This window comes from Arachis duranensis, chromosome 7 (assembly GCF_000817695.3).
Source record: "Arachis duranensis cultivar V14167 chromosome 7, aradu.V14167.gnm2.J7QH, whole genome shotgun sequence".
In the NCBI taxonomy this organism is placed as follows: Eukaryota; Viridiplantae; Streptophyta; class Magnoliopsida; order Fabales; family Fabaceae; genus Arachis; species Arachis duranensis.
Genome location: NC_029778.3, coordinates 37,502,036 through 37,503,238, shown reverse-complemented (window position 1 = coordinate 37,503,238; position 1,203 = coordinate 37,502,036).

Below are 1,203 nucleotides of genomic sequence, written 5' to 3'. Positions count from 1 at the left end.
GGTGTGGAGCTCTGCTGTACCTCAAGTATTAATGAAGTTCTATTTTCTTTTATTCAAATCTCTCTTATTCTTATTCCAAGATATTCATTCGTACCCAAGAACATGATGAATGTGATGATAAGTAACCCTCATTATCATTCTCACTTATGAACGCACGTGATTGACAACCACTTCCGTTCTACATGCAACAGAGCTTGAATGTATATCTCTTAGATTCCCCAACAGAATCTTCATGGTATAAGCTAGATAGATGGCGGCATTCATGAGGATCCGGAAAGTCTCACCTTGTCTGTGGTATTCCGAGTAGGATCCTGGGAATCCGGAAAGTCTCACCTTGTCTGTGGTATTCCGAGTAGGATTCCGGTAATGAATGACTGTGACGTGCTTCAAACTTGCAAGTGCTGGGTGTTAGTGACAGACGCAAAAGAATCAAAGGATTCTATTCCAGTAGGAGCGGGAACCAACCAGTGATTAGCCGTACTGTGACAGAGTGCGTGAGCATTAGTTTTCACTGCAAGGATGGGATGTAGCCATCAGCCATGGGTGATGCCTCCAGACTGGTTAGCTGTGCGAGTGACAGCCGCACAGGGTATTTCCCCGAGAGGAAGAAAGTAGCCACAGTTGATGGTGAACCCCAATACAAAGCTTGCCATGGAAAGGAGTAAGAAGGATTGAGTAGAAGCAGTAGGAGAGCAGGCGTCCTTGAGCCATGCAGCATCTCCATTCGCTTATCTGAAATTCTCACCAATGAATCTGCATAAGTCTTCTATCTCGTCTATTATTTCTATTTTCTTATCTTTATTTTCGAAAACCCATAAACCATTTTAATCTGCCTGGCTGAGATTTACAAGGTGGCCATAGCTTGCTTCATACCAACAATCTCTGTGGGATCGACCCTTACTCACGTAAGGTTTATTACTTGGACGACCCAGTACACTTGCTGGTTAGTTGAACGGAGTTGTGATAACAACTGGTGCCACAATAATGATTTCATACAACTTAAAGAACAGTGATCACAATTTCGTCCCCCAAGTTTTTGGTGCCGTTGCCGGGGATTGTTCGAGTATGGACAACTGACGGTTCATCTTGTTGCTCAGATTAGGTAATTTTCTTTCCAAAAAATCTTTTTCAAAAATTTTTCTTTTATTTTTCGTTTTTCCAAAAATATTTTCGAAAAAAAATTAATAAAAATACAAAAAAAAA